This window comes from Mixophyes fleayi, chromosome 6 (assembly GCF_038048845.1).
Source record: "Mixophyes fleayi isolate aMixFle1 chromosome 6, aMixFle1.hap1, whole genome shotgun sequence".
NCBI classification, from domain to species: Eukaryota; Metazoa; Chordata; class Amphibia; order Anura; family Limnodynastidae; genus Mixophyes; species Mixophyes fleayi.
This window is the reverse complement of record NC_134407.1, coordinates 129,780,848-129,796,529: the sequence shown is the minus strand read 5'-3', so window position 1 is coordinate 129,796,529 and position 15,682 is coordinate 129,780,848. Positions and strand designations below refer to the sequence as shown.

The 15,682-nt window shown below is 42.5% G+C and overlaps 1 protein-coding gene across 3 annotated transcripts in view; it reads left to right on the top strand.

Moving 5' to 3' along the window:
* The first annotated feature begins 9,958 nt into the window (after nt 1-9,958).
* CSE1L (chromosome segregation 1 like) overlaps nt 9,959-15,682 on the top strand; it is a 116,251-nt gene continuing 110,527 nt past the window's right edge. The window contains exons 1-4 of one of the 3 annotated variants that reach the window (XM_075176423.1): nt 9,979-10,077; nt 10,750-10,837; nt 11,259-11,328; nt 14,600-14,679. The gene's annotated coding sequence lies outside the window, so the exon portion shown is untranslated. Of the gene's footprint in view, nt 10,078-10,749; nt 10,838-11,258; nt 11,329-14,595; nt 14,680-15,682 lie in introns of all 3 variants that reach the window. The other 2 variants (XM_075176424.1, XM_075176422.1) reach the window with 2 other exon arrangements.

Sequence of the window (15,682 nt, the reverse complement as noted above, 5' to 3'; positions counted from 1 at the left end):
CGGGACGCTGCATGTAGGTAGCGCTACGGCGCTAATGGATGACAAGCGCTACGGCGCTAGGGATGACAGCACTACAGGTGCTGAGGCTCATTGGCTAGCAGCCCTATTTAAGCCTCTCTGGATCCCACCTCCTGTGCCAGAATTTCAGGTCCTCCTGTCCTCCAGCGTTTCCAGTGTATTCCTGTGATTTCCTATCTCCTGACCTTTTGCCTGCCTCCTGATTATTGTCGTTTGCCTGTGACCCTCGTGACCCGGATTGCCTGACTACCCTTTTAGATCTCCCCTTCTGTACCTCGCTGTCAGAACGTTACCGCCTTGACTCACCACCCCTTTGGATTCTCTTGTGTACCTGCATTGCCAGCACCATTGCTGAACCGGCCTGTCTGACATTTCTCTCGTGCTTCGCTATCTGACTCGTGAAAGGACCACGACCTGCGTGTTCCCTGCAGCTGAGTCCACACCTCCTTGCGGGGGTCCCTGGTGAACACCAGGGGCACGTTAGACTCCGCATCTTCCTTCGAGTAGTGCCAACGATAGCAGGTACGCTATACTCAGTCGTGACAATCAGCCTGTGACTACACCCTGCTCTCTCCCTCTATCAAATGGCGATGGATTGCTGTGGAGGCGTGTATTTATAATCTTGAAGTATCGCGAGAACCGAGCCACGAAATCCGACGACGTCACAATGACGTTCGGCCTCGATTTGGATTCAGAGCGGGCGGGAGAGTACCGAGCTACTCAGCTCGGTACTCGGATACCCAAAGTTCGGGTGGGTTCGGTTCTCGGGGAACCGGACCCGCCCATATCTAATACTAGCAAAGCAGTTAGAAGTAGCTGAAAGCAACTGTGATCAAGATGACACCCAGACCAAAACAAAGAGAAGGGCAGTATTTCTAAATGGAAGGACTCTGATTCCTGTTAATTTAAAACTTATAACTTTGTTCCTATTCTTTAAAAAAAAAAAACTCCTTTCCCATCCCCATTAAGATATCACAGCAAAATATGTTCAATTACAATATAGCAGTTGGGAAAATAAAAAGAAAAAAGTGCTTTATAAAATCATCTCTTATTTTTAAAAACTTGCATTGTATATAAATAAATGGCAATGATGATGATTGTGTCTAAGAGTTTATATCGGGCCAAAACTATTTTTCTGCATCTTATTTATCCATCAATTCAATTGCAGTAATTTCCATTTTTTTCTTTCATTAATATGGAGTGTATAATATTCTTTTTTTTATAGTTCTGGTAAGTCCTATATTGATAGTTAATTGGAGTTTCAAAGTTTATGTTGCTCTCATTCATTAAATATTTAGCATATATATTTTCTTTCTATAATACAATTTGACTATGAATAACATATTCTGTAACTTGTATTTTGTTTATTAAGGTATTAGAATCAAGTGTGTAATATTAATTTGTACCATGTATTCCTTACGTAGAAAATATTAATTTCAATATATTCTGTGTTCAGTACAAGGGCATGTGGTGCTTGTTGAGCCATGTAACTTACATTTGTTAAGCAGATTTATTATTGCTACATTGTATCATTGTTGTCAGATTCCCATATCGTATACCTATATACTAGTACTGTATAAATCATTTCTTATTCCCCTCTGCAGTATTTCCTATGTCCTTAGTTGTTCAGAATGTATTCTGTCCACCAATCATTGGAGCATCTGCTCCTTATTTTCAGACTACTATTGCCCTCAAGTAAACATTTTCTCTTTACTCTTATTAATTGGATTATGTATATATTCTTATATTCAGCTCGGGACTTCCATTATTGAATTAAATCTCTACATCATTTTGGGGTTCCAGTCACAGTCCCTATGTACGTTTTGCTATAAGCTTCCACTCTTTCATCCAATCTTGGGCACTGCTACCATGGGGATGTATGAGGGGGATGCAGAAGTTGGCACTTAAATAGTTAATTTAACTATTGACAGAAGCTCCTTCCCTCTACTACCCCTGTAGCTTTTCTCTGGGGTTTTTTAAATGCCCAATGAGTAGGGTTTAATTTGGGATGCTCTTCAGCTATTTATATTCCTTTTTTATTCAAATTTGTATTTCTTTTGTTCAGTGTAGTCAACATAGAGGAATTGCAGTTATATGGATTAACCCATAACTTAACTGTGGTGAATAAGGCCTGATCATAACTACATTGTACATACTATGTATCAAATTAAGCCATTTATAAGTCGAATGCGAATGACTTCAAAGCAGAGCCCTGGCTTGTGTTTATTCGGTGGTTCTGCACATCCCTATGTTAAAAGATAACAGCATCACTTTCAGGGGAAGCTGGACGGCTTCACTGGCCCCTGGGTTGTGCTACATCCCTCTATAGGAAAGTGTTTTGAAACCTAAAGAGACATTGGACAGACGGGAAGGAGCCATTCACAGCTTCTGGTGACCACGTGACGGATTGCTATATTTTGTATAGCCAAATATATTTCAGTTTCCAAAATACCACTAAAAATCAATAAAAGTGGTGATCAACCACATATTCATAAACAGCATAATAAAGAGTAGCCTATGTGTCAAATAAAGCATGCTGTCACACACAGAAGTTGAGGAAATGAGTACAAGCTCAACTAATACACTGGACCTGTTTGGTATCAATAAATTGGTAAATTTGTAATGGATCTATTAATAATAAAATTGTATCAGTGTTACACTTCCCAGGACACTTTACTTTACACTTTAGCATTGAGACTTAAAACAGGTTAAGAGGCAAAGTGTGCTTGTAAAATGTGTCCCAGGACTCCTGTGGAGACCAAATCCCTGTAGGAGGGGGGATGGTTTAAAAAGATGAGAACAGCTCTTGGGGATCAATCTAATTGAAGGACTGTCCATCTCTTCTGCCTGCCTCAGGCATAGAGATTTTTAGACATTTTTATAAATAAGTAATGCTCTGTACTTTCTTCCCATTTGTTTTTATATCTGTCATGCAATAGTTTATTAATTGTTTTTATAACCTGTAAGCATTGTACTTTTTGTATATTAAATCTAAAACTTAGTAAGTGCTGTCCTTATTGCTGTAAACAAATTCAGTATTTTCTGAAGAAGATTGCTTGACCATGCTAACCCTTAAAATGCTGAGGTGTAAATTGTGAATACATTTGTATACCAAGTCTAGTGTGTGCCTACATGTACATTTATGTCATAGAGCCTTTTTATTGCTGGTGCGTGCCTTGCTAGCCTGTGTGTAACACGGAGTGCTCATTGTGTGCAAGTGTCAGACAGTATGTTGGGGTCCTATTGCCCTTACTTAATAGGTGGTGGCAAAACCAAAGTGGGTGTGCTTGTGTGAGCGCTGTTTAAGGGCGATAGGCGAGAGGGTGATTGAGTGCTGGAATCGTGTGTTACCCCATACAATAAACACTTCCAAGTCACAAGCGCGCAGATATTTAGGAGAGGTTTCCTGACAAAATAAAGGTGCTATCAGGGCCGGTGCAAGGTTGCTCGGCACCCTAGGCAAAGCTTAAGCTTGCCGCCCGAGCGTATCACATCCCGCCCCCCCCCCCCCCCCAGGCGCCCAAAAAAAAAATTTTTTTATTTCCCAGCCCCTAACACACTTAACATTTCTAAAATAAAAATAATAACTCTCACCTCCTCCGTTCTCTCCCCTCTGTCTGTAGCCTCCGTTCTCTTCCCTCTGTCTGTCTGTAGCCTCCGCTCTCTCCCCTCTGTCTGTCTGTAGCCTCCGCTCTCTCCCCTCTGTCTGCAGATTCCTCTTTCCTGTACTCACCTTAGCTTCCTCACTTTTCTTCCTTTCTCTTATTGCGCGCCTTTCGTTTCTTCTTTCTTCTGTCTCCTATCGGCTCCTCTACACTGGCAGCGTCGTGATGTCACAACGCTGCCAGAAGCCAGGCGCCGGGTGTATTTTAAAATGCGGTGCTGTGCTGTAGCAGCACCGCATAATTGAGGGCGGGCGGCCGATCTGCCCTAGGCGATCGCACCGCCAGCATTTATTTCTAAATTATTACTGGGTCCCCCGCTTCAGTGCCGCCCTCCAGAGCCCGGCGCCCTAGGCAACTGCCTAACCTTGCCTAATGGGAGCGCCGGGCCTGGGTGCTATGTTGTTTGATTGTGTGAATATATGGTAAAACATTAAATTAGGGAGTGGTTAGAGGTCTGTGTTATCCCTGACATACAGGGCTTTATGTGTGCTGCAAAGGTCTGTTGTGGGAATTTTATTCCCAATAACAGACCTCAGATGTGTGAGAGGAGAGAGCTGGCAGCTCTCTCCGAAATCTAAATTAAGTGTATCTGGGTTGTCGAAGTCAGCAAATTGGATAAAGTCATTTCAATTAAAATCGAGCAAACTTGGTTGTCTTTGTTTAAAAAGATGCGTACGGCACGCTACGGCGTGAAAGGGCACGCTACGGCGTGGAAGGGCGTACGCAGCTGCAACACGTGGCAACAACAGTATTTAGTCTTTTACATACATTCGCACAAACACGCACACTTATAAAATAGTACACATTAATGGTAGTTGCAACACAGTCATTTATGTCGAAATATAGTAGTATTTATGTGTAATAGTATAAGTTATATGCATATCAGTAAAACATATGGTACACGTTGAAGGAATCAAGTCATGTGTGGTATCATACTAATCCCCTTCGCATTTGCGACTGTCCGGTTCACTCTGCGAAGGAATCGCAGAGTGCATACGCAAGTTATTAATGTTAAGGAATTATGGACTATTATGATGAGAAATCTTGGTGGGAAGATCAGAGCTCATCCCCTGGAGAGATGAACCCCTCCTTTGGATTCCTGAGCTTAAACTAGCCTATGATCTGCAACCCCCTGGACCCTCCTGATGCCTGGACCAATAGAAGCCAGCCACACCTTAGCATTGTTTTACTGTATCTGTTTGCATATAAGCAGCAGCTCCTCATCCAGAGTTCAGTCACCTAGACCACAGACTTCAGGACTGAATGACTGTACACTGGATCCAGAGCGCCTGCGATAAGTAATGGCTGTACTTACTATTATTTTGCTTAGATATATACTGCTACTTTTTGAGAATAAATCTTTGTGCGTTGGAAACACAAATCGAGATTCGACAATCGTTATTGGATAGCGACAAAACGCTCATAACGGTCTTACGCCGCTGTAACTTCTCTTTCAGCAGTTATTCTGACTGTCATCATCACCATTTATTTATATAGCGCCACTAATTCCGCAGCACTGTACAGAGAACTCACTCGCATCAGTCCCTGCCCCATTGGGGCTTACAGTCTAAGTTCCCTAACATACACACACAGACAGACAGACAGACAAACACAGACTAGGGTCAATTTGTTAGCAGCCAATTAACCTACCAGTATGTTTTTGGAGTGTGGGAGGAAACCGGAGCACCCGGAGGAAACCCACGCAAACACGGGGAGAACATACAAACTCCTCACAGATAAGGCCATGGTCGGGAATTGAACTCATGACCCCAGTGCTGCAAGGCAGAAGTGCTAACCACTTAGCCACCGTGCTGTCACTTCTTTCTGGTTCTGAAGCCACTTATTTTATCCCTTTCTCAACCTAAAGGCCCTGAATCTACAGTTCCGGGTGGATAGGTTTTGCATCGAGTCCTTGAAGTCAGTAATTAACAGGTTTGAGCCCGATGAATTCCTGGCCTCAGTTGATGTCTGGGAGAGTCCTGGGCGAGAGTTGCCCTTCAATATTCCTCTGTATGAAGCTGATTTGGAAGATGGTCCCCACCTTCAAAATTCTCCCATATGGTTCTTCATTCTTGGTCGTTTCAGTGGAAACTATTGTTCAAGTGGTCTGGATCCCATCTTCAGCTGGCCTCTCAGATGCTCTGGTTAACGCCCAAGAGGTGTCTTTTTCTCCGTTGGTGGTTGCTGAAGGACCACTTGACAGTGGGCAGGTCCTTTGCTCCATGGGGACCACCTCCAGGGTCTCTGGAAGGTTCAGGAAGTGTCTCTTCTGACACACATCTTGGGGCTCCGAGCCATGCTACTCGCACAGCAGGGGCTTTTGGATTGGATGCAGGTTTCCGGGTCAGCTCTTTGAAGGTAGCCCTTTCAATATATTTTCAGAGTGGGGATTCCAGAGGTGCAGACTTTCCTCACATCCAACCCCCGTACGTGCAACACACGGCACCTTGGGAACTTGTGACTGGATCACTCATAAATAACTTATGGTATAAATTTATTTAAAGGAAATAGCGCAGGGCGCTTATTTATAGAAATGCAAATGTACCTATTTTTAATATTGTGGGTATGTTGGTAAAAGAGATATCTTTATTTCTGAGACCAGGAGAAGAAATTTGTTTGTTTTAACCTTGCTAGAGGAAATGCATGATTTCTGAGGTATATATCTGATACAATAAGCCTTTGTGGAGGAAGTCTTTTGTGTATCATGATGTGGGGAAATTACTTGTTTGGGGTTTTGTGACTTTCTTTTGGAATGTGTATTCTGCAGCTCTCTGAAGAAAGGACCCATGTTAATTAGACCTTCTGATGTGTGAGTGTCCAGCACCTGAAGGTACAGGAAGGTTTACTCAGACTTGTTATTACATTTCCTTTGTCCAAAATAAGATGCACAACATCACAGGAAGTTTTTAGGATATCACAGAGAAGTGTAAATATTGTTAGCTTTGCATTGCATGTAAATCCATGTTTGGGTAAACAAATTGCATCCTGATTCTAAAAATAGCTCAGACCTCAAGGGGACTGGCTTACCCAGTTAGGCTGTGTTCAAACCTGTATAAAAAGCACTGTCTTGTATTGAAAATGGTTATTCTGGTTCCATCTGACCTGATCACTCAATTGTAAAGCGCTACGGAATTTGCTGGCGCTATATAAATAAATGATGATGTTGATGATCACTGGTACCTTCAATCAGTGTGACTGCAAATAAACATCACTTGCTTCAAAGACCTGAATGAAAACATCTTCCATGCTGAAATCCTGTGACCTACAGATTAAACCCAACTCTAATCCGTTATCGGCTGTTCTGAGATGTGAACCCAGCTTTCCGGTACCACCGTTCTGCCTGCTACCCAGCAGCTCTGGCCAGTGTGATAGGACAGGGGGGATCCATCCACAGCAACCCTGATCCTTAGGAAGAGGTCAGGGATATCAGCCCTGGTACACCAGTAATGGGGTACACTATTAGCGTCAGTTACCCAGAAGAAACCTAGTACTGGATGCCGGTAAGGGGTCCAGTGGTGGCAGCATTTGTAAGTCCCTCCTACTGCAGTTAGAGGGCGCATTTGGGATAACGAAAGTGATCGGTGGCAAAGTAAGTCCAGCCGATTCCAAGCAACAACAGACAGGGTGGTATAGGCGGTCCATCCTGACACAATCACCCTTTCCAAAAAAGTCAGTTTCCTCTTCCAATCAAACCCTTACCTCAGCACTTGATTCTGTTGCTCCAGCTGTCATTATTAAACTTCATTGATTCCCCACCCCATCCATTGCACACGTCACTTACCTGCTACCAACAAAACTGCTCCCATTACGCTGAGTGCCTCTGGAGAAAGTCACATTGCCACACAGATTTCCTCCACTTCAAATTAATTCTCCCGTTACAGTTCTGTCCTATCACTCTCTAGTTTTACTTCAAAGCTCTCATTTCCACCCAGTCCTCCAACCCCTGTTGCCTATTTGCTACTTTCAACTTCCTCTTCTGCCCTCCTTCCCTTCCTCTTTGCTCTTGATTTTGTCAGCCATTTCAACTCTAAAATCAAGTCCATATATCTAAACATCTCTTTCCATTAGTCCCATCTCACCCCAACCTCTCTCCCACCTTGCCCCCTCTCTACCTCTAGGGACAGGGACTACAAACTTCTTTTCCCACTGAAACCATCCCCCCTCCTACTTCCCCTGGTCTCTGCACACTCTCCTTCCCCCCTCCTCCTGCCCTCTTGACCCAATCCCCAATCATTTCCTCTGCGCTCTCTCCTGAAGCCTGCTCACACTTTGCCCACTTCCTCAGACTATACCTCTCCCCTGGAACCTTCCTCTCCTTCAAACATGCCCTTGTCTCCCCATACTAAAAAACAACCTTCCTTGGCACTACCTCTCTAATTACCGCCTTTTCCCATCTCCCCTTTGCTTCTTAGCTTCTTGAGCGGTTTGTTTATAACTGTCTCCCTTCCTTTCCTAGTACTCCTTTCTTAATACATTTCAGTTTGACTCTCGTTCTCTCCAATCCATATAAACCGCACTCGCCAAAGACACCAACGATCTTCACACTGCTAAGTCTCAGGGTCACTGTTCCATTCTAATCCTTCTCGCTCTATTTGCTACCTTTTTATAACGTTAACCACCCTTTTCTCTTACAAACTCTCTGTTCCATTGGCCTCTGCTGCATTGGACCTCTTCTAGCTTACCTTCTATCTCACCAGCCACTCATTTTCTATCATCATTAAGTCTCATTCAGGAAGTTATGAGATTACTGTGAGTTCTCTATACATCACTAATTTATAATTTTGCACACCTTGTGCATTTTTTGTCCCTCAACTTCGCACCAAGTATTTTCCAATTCACAAAATACTTAGGAATTGTTCTGTAGTTTTTATTTTCAGATACATATATATCCTTTGAGCTGGCTGGAGACTTTTCCTGTTTGGCATATATCTAACACTGAGTAACATATTCTAGTTAATCTGCAAAAGTAACACCTCTTGCTATGCCTACATTCACAGATTTTACAAAATAGCCTTAACCTAGAAGCATCCCTAGCTGTGGTAACAAGTTTATCTTATAAAACAGCCATCTCACTTAAGCTAGGTACACATTTCAAGTTTTTCAACCAATTATCGTGGAAATCACACGATAAATGACTCTTGGGTCCGATATCACATTAGTGTGTACGCTCCCATGATCATGTTTTATTGTACCAAAGCACATTGTATCATTTAATTTGATTTTATAAACTGACTAAAAATCACAATTAACAATGTCGGGCACATGTGGAAGTGTGTACACACTCATCACCAGCAATGTAGGCGGATTTCTATAGTGTGCAGTCACAATCTTTTCAGCAGATGGTTATGACAGATCTGCAGGTAAATCGTGTAAGCGTATATGCATAAATCTGCATTCTCATCAGGACTTTCAGTAGTTAGTAAAATCATTATAGAAATTGCAGTTGCATTAATCTTCTGTAGTGTGTACCCAACTTTAGCTGTGAAAAATTTTCCTTTAAATAGGACAGGACATGTGCATAGCAGGGGCACTTGATGCACCACGCGAAGAAGGAAATATGTCAAATTAGATTAACCACTGCCCTGGAAGTCCTCAATAAGTTTACAGGTCAGAAACCAATTTATACAAATACATTATTATTTTTTATCTTAATATTTGATTGGGCCTGCTCCATGACAACACTATTGAGTTCAGTGCAGGTGAGACAGGAGACAGCAAAGCCTCACACTGGAGAATTTAAATGTCATTGCAGCAAACACTGGAGATGGGTACTGGAGTAAACACTTTATACAGCACTATCCAGAGTTTGCGTCTCCTCTGTGAACAATGGGATTGTGTAACTAGGGGGAATTCAATTAGCCGTGTGGAATCTGTGTTCATACTTAGGGTGCAATGGAAAATAAGTGGTGTTTTCTACCGTAATTGTCGGCAATGGGAGCGGAGGGCAATGGCACTCCAGACGTTTAACAGGTAAAATAGAGACAAAATAATTCCCACCACCAACGTGCTCATCGCGCCGTAATCAAAACATCCACGCCCAATTTTCAACAAAACCCCACTTTCCGAATCTAGGAATTTAGAGTGTTCGAAGGTAAGCTGGTGGAAACAACCCCACAATCAGCCAAATGAGAACCTCTGATTTATAGTACATGCGCAGTAACCCCGTCCCGGTAGTGACTTGCGCGATGTGGTGGGATCGGTAGTGACGTGTTAGGAGGGTGGTTTTAGCAGTTGTATGCCCAATGAGGCGGTATACCTTAATGACATGCGCAGTGAGGTAGTGTTTAGTGTGACATGCGCAGTGCTGACAGCGCGCCATTTTGCCGGAGTTTGAATGTGATGTGCGAGAGTCGCTGAATTGAGGCCCGTGGAGAAGTGTGAGACAGCGGGACAGGTAATGGGAGTTGATCTACCCTGTCTACCGGTCCTGGGTTTGTTCTCGGCCCTGTGTGGTAGGAGCTCTGTTTCACAGCTCCTTACTCGTAACTCCGGCGCCGCTTTTCTGGGGAGATGGGGCCTCACTGGGGTACATAACTCGAACCCATACATATATCACCCCATATATCATGTACAGTTTACTGCCACTTCTAAATAATGTACCCTTCAATATCTAGTGTCACCCGCTCATAATGTGCTTCGCATTATCAAATGTCACCCCAGATACATCCTGGACATGTGGCTATCACCACATATAATGTATCCTTCATTATCCAGTGTCATCCCTGATATAGTCTAGATATGTGAAATCACCCATGTATAATGTACAACTCATTATCTAACGTCACCCCAGATGTATTCAGAACATGTTTCCATCACCCATATTTAATGTACCCCTCATGTACTGTCAACCCAGCTATATCCTATTCCTGTACTCCTCTAGTGTCACACTAGATATCATGTACACTCCTATATAATGTACTTGTCTAGTGTCAACCAAGTTTGTTACAAAATAAATGTGGTGATATGCATGTCCTTCCTTCCTAGTTCTTTCTTACATCATTAATGTGATAATGTAGGTGCACTGATGAGTTTAGCTATGTGTCTAAAGGGTTAATATCTCTTGCAGTCAGCACTTGATGCTATTAGTAGTGGAGGCATGAGTGAGATACTCAACAGAACTTTGGTCTTGCTCCTCCCCTGGATGGTCCAGATTGGTATGATATACTGCTTCGTTTTGTGTGTTTGTGATGGCTTGCATAGCTACCTTTTGGGACCTGGTTAGCCAGAGCCTTTGCTTTTTTTCCCCATCATTACTTTGACACCATGCAAAAACTTTACTTTACTGTCTGCTTCTTTAATGGTACTACTTGGTCACCAGCCTGCTGCCCCTAGTTGTAGAAGACTACAACTACGGGAGACTAGGTTCTTCCATCAGGCTCCTTCACCAGTACCTGGAACTGTATTCTTCTGGTTTTTGTGTAGCTGCTTCATCACCTTTTTGTTTGTGACTGTGGCAGGATCCCCATAAGCTCTTACTTAGGATTAGGACTGCTGTGTAGTTGGCAGAGGTTTGTCTTGGGACACTTTGTTAAATTATTTTATTCTAATAGAATAAACCATTGTTTCTCCTAACAGGCACTATGCAAGCACTACAGCCAGCAATGTGTGTTAGACCACTGACCACTAGTTTGACCAATTCTGGTAGGTGTGGGCAATAACCTCAAAACACATTTCAGTATTATGGCAAAGTATTACAACTGTCAGTACCTTGATACTTCTTAATGCCACCTGGCTGTCAATTTTTTTGGGGAGAGCACTGACCTTACATGAGACTGCTATTTTTAGTTTGTTTTTTCTTTAGTTTTTATTTTTTTACACATAGGTTGCCATCCAGTCTCGGTTGTTTCACTTGTCCAGGCTTATTCATGTGCAAGATATTGTTCACACGGTGGACTTGGTGGCAGGAAGTGGTGTGTTCCACACTTCTACACAATGCAAGGATTAGTGGGTGCGCAGCCCTTCTCCAACCGGGCTCCACTAAGTCTGGTCTGAGACAGTAAATATTTAATTCTCCCTTCTCCCCCTCAAACTCTAAGGACTTGGGTCCTTGAGATCTGGTGCCCCCTTCGAGCCAAATATGGCTCCAGAAGGATAGGAACTGAGCTTGGCTATGCTGCTTTGCCCGCTGGCGAATCCTGCAGGTGCTACAGGATAGGGGGATGGTGCTACTGCTCTCCGGTTCCCATGTGGGTAATCAGACTACAGCAGCCAAAATACTGCTGGTCCCCTTTCCATACTTCACTCTACAGGGTTCAAACAAACCTTGCATGGAGTTACTGAGGTTTCTCCCAATGCTGCATTCTTCCATTCCCAACACTGGAAAGTGAAAGCAGACTGCCGGATCCACACTGAACCCACAGGATGAGATTTTATATATTATAAATGCTTTATTGTATTTTAAAACATTTACACATCACATTTAAAACATTTTCACTTATGTTCACTATGTTGGGCATGTCATTTACACATTTAACATGCAAAGTGCTGTAGCTTCAATTGAGCTTCTGTAAGGGATAGTGGTTGGCTCCTGTTTCTCCGTACCCTGCAGGACAAAGGGGTATGAGGGAAGGGCTACCATACTAAAATTGCCTACAAAATCTCTATTGAAAAACAATTATGATGCTTGTGTTGGTGTTCTAGATGTGATTTCTTCTCCTGTGTATAATGTCTGCAACACTTGTAATTAAAATCTTTGTAATTTAAATATAACATGATGCAATCAGATCCACCTTAAATGTGCAGAGAATATTGCACGTTCTATAGTTTCACTCTGTTAGTTCAGTAACTAAATTTCCATCCTGTGTTCATCTGCTGTGGCTGTCTAAATATCCTATTCATGCTGAGACAACTCTCGTGTAATTTTACTTGGTGCTTGTTTTCAACTTAAATCTCCTCCTGTTATCTGCAGTATGCGGGACACAGAAGGTGTGATATGTTTCGCAGACTAGGAAGCGTGGAACTGGGGAAAAAAAATAACCCATCCTGTCTCTTATGAGACACTGCTCATACCCTGTACCAGACAAGTACCTCACTGACATTATAGTAAAAGAAGTTGTCCATATAGGCTTTTTAATGAGAGGACGCAAAATCCTCAGGCATCAGTGAGTCTTGCTTGGTACTACTGACTGAGACCCACAGGAGCGCATCCATGACTCCTAGCCTTTTTCTTTTCCAGAGATTAGAGCACAGGAATGTCTTCAATTTTACTATACAGGGTTTAGTGAATACAGTGGTCATCTGTCCCATTCCAGAGAATTGGGATATCTCTTCTTGGTGCCCTAAAGGGTTGTGCGTCTTGCCATCTTTAGAAGTTAAAAATCTACAACAGATTTAGTCAACAAGAGTCGTTTAAGATGATGTCAATTCAGTGATCCAAGCTTTGTGAGAATGTATACTTGGACATATCCAACAAACCAGACGCTTCCTTTTTTTTTTTTTTTTTTTTTTTTTTTTTAAGCCTTCCAGACTATGCGCTTCGGCTGGTTGTCAGGCTTGCAGCTTGTCACCAAGGTCATGCCTACACTCTTGCAGGGTATTATTTTATTTTCCATTTCTGGATATCCCGATGAGGCCCGATCCAGTGATCTGGCTATTCAGCATATCAAGCTGGTCATCTAGACCTTGGAAAGTCATGGCTGGAGTATATACTCTGGTACTATCTACCTGCCTGTTTTTCCTTGGTTTCCTTTTTGAGATGGTACCAATAGAAGAGTGTTCCTTCTTTTAGTACAGTGTCCTCTCTTCAGGGGCTAGTCTCTCCTTTTTGACTAACTCCTGCACAGCCTTCTGGTACTGCATTACAGCAGTAGAGACTATCATCTCCTAGGAAGTGGTCCTATACAGGTAGCTTGTGCAACAGGTTACAAGAACCTTCAGGTCCATTCAGTTACCCCCCCCCAAAAGGGGGTGAATGGACGTATCTTATCTGGTGGTGAGGAGAACCTTCCAAGTGTGGTAGGTGGACACTTCTGATTCCAGCTCTAAGGGTTGGGGGAGGTGTATCTTCACCACCAGGTCCATAGACTGTCATTCCTCCTGATCAATGTCTTAGAACTCAGGGCCAAGCAACCAGAGTCCAGATTTACAAAACCACTTAGCTAAACCATTAGTAGGGTGCTTGGAATCTAGATTAATGTTAGAGTGACTGCCTCAATCAGTGTAGAATACAAATATTCACTGCACACTTCCCAATAGCATCACACAACTATACAGTAAATGCTCTCTATGATGGCATTATACATATTAAGAATTTGGGAAATGCTTTCCTTAACTGTTCTAGAGCTTAAGCATTATTATAAAAATCTGCTGCTCTTAATGTATACAAAACAAAAAGACGGTTGGCAGCGCTTATCCTTTACACTGCATATCTGTGTGTGTCTAGCAAAATGAAAACATGAGGTATTGGTTCATATTTTGATCAAAACATTTAAGGCTGCATCCCAGCGTCAAGGACACCTCATTATATGCATGTCCTACACTGACCTATATGCTTTAAACACTATTAAAATGCAGTTAAAATCAGATGCACTCACCTCCCAGGTATAGGGGTTTACAATATTTTGAAACAAAACCAGAGGGTAAAAAAATGTTTTGATCAAAATATGAACTAATACCTCATGTTTTCATTTTGCTAGATACACACAGATATGCAGTGTAAAGGATAAGCGCTAACAACTGTCTTTTTGTTTTGTATACATATATGGGCATTTATATTGCCACGCAGCTGGTACTACATACAATATGGGATATACTGAGCGCAGACTTATTGCCAAGCAGCTGGTACCATATATAATGTGGGATATACCGAGCGAGGGCTTGTTTCTGCTCCTAATGTATGTATCAAATAGATATTTATGAACACTATAAATCTAATAACAAACATTAATTTCTCATTTTTTCTTTCACTTTCCAGGTAGTGAGAGGATTGTTATTGGCTTGTCTAATCTTTCTGGCACTACAATAAACTGCCAAGAGAATATACATTAAAACATTAAAGGTAAGCTGTGAATTTGGTGAGGCATTGTCTATACCAGAATCAGAATATTCTAGTACATTTTTAATTATTTTTATTCCATTAATAAAAGTATCAATGTACTGCAACAAACCTTAATTTCTTTGTTTTGCTCCGTAAAACCTCTGCATGAAATGTTCTTAAGTACTTGTTAATTATTCGAGAGTAACTATTAGCACAACTGGTTCCAACTGGTTTTCTGCTTTGTGATAAACATTATGGTTGATATAACATGCGGCCTGTGTGCCACCGCAGGTGATTCAAAGCTGTATTCAAAACTTCTGCTTCTGCCTAACATAGCATGGTGGCTTAGTGGCTAGCACTTTTGCCTCACAGCACTGAGGTCATGAGTTAGATTCCTGACCATGGCCTTATCTGTGTGGAGTTTGTATGTTCTCCCCGTGTTGGCGCGGGTTTCCTCCAGGTGCTCCGATTTCCTCCCACCCTCCAAAAACATACTAGTAGGTTAATTGACTGCTATTAAATTGACCCTAGTGTGTGTGTTTGTGTCTCTCTCTCCTCTCCTCCTCCCCCCCCATTGGAAAGTTTTACTTTCACTTAGAACTCAGTGCTGACAAGCGGCATATAGCCTCTGTCACGCTGATACAGAACCGCTATACCGGTGCTGTCAAAAACGTCAGAGCGCGGGTAATTGGAAAGCTGGGGGTCGCCTTCTTGGAATGTACCAAGTCCCCTTCTCAGCAAAGGAGGGGATCACTTGTTCACCAATGAAAATGGGCACCAATAATCTATTTAGAGCAACTGCTGCATATAATAGATGCAGCATTCTCAACCCTCACCCCCACCCCCCGCAGTCTGAAGCAGTTGAACTATTCCAGGGCGCCCGAGAAAAAGAGCAGCAGACATTCCTTAGGGACACTGAGCTGCTGACAGACCTCTCCTGCTCCAGACATCTTAGCCTGATTGGAAGGCTAAGTACCACTTTTTCTTATATACTCTCTATAACGTAGATAGGGGTATATTGAAT